Raw genomic sequence first — 375 nt, 5'->3', positions numbered from 1 at the left:
CTAACATGTTTTTAACCGAGTCCTTGTATCAACACAAGTACACATTGTACATATGTTAACGGTTCCTTTTAACAGTGGCGTGTAAACTCGTCGATGTGATATCTTGTTGTTAATGGTAATCAAATAAGGTACTGCATTCTAGTTAAAGTTGAAATATTCCAGACTGTACAAAAAATCAAAGACACTGTAGAGAATAAACTGTTTTGATTCAAAGGTTAGATTTACATTTTTTAAACTTATAAAAGAAGTGATATTTTCAGTCTTATTAGTTCACAGGTTAAATGATTTTTGCATTTCAATTGCATAATGAGGGTGTTGGGTTAGAAATATCTTGCATATCCAGTTAAGTTTCAAAAATTACAATTATCTTTACTT

Source organism: Mizuhopecten yessoensis, unplaced genomic scaffold (assembly GCF_002113885.1).
Source record: "Mizuhopecten yessoensis strain PY_sf001 unplaced genomic scaffold, ASM211388v2 scaffold6955, whole genome shotgun sequence".
In the NCBI taxonomy this organism is placed as follows: Eukaryota; Metazoa; Mollusca; class Bivalvia; order Pectinida; family Pectinidae; genus Mizuhopecten; species Mizuhopecten yessoensis.
This window is presented reverse-complemented; position numbering follows the sequence as displayed.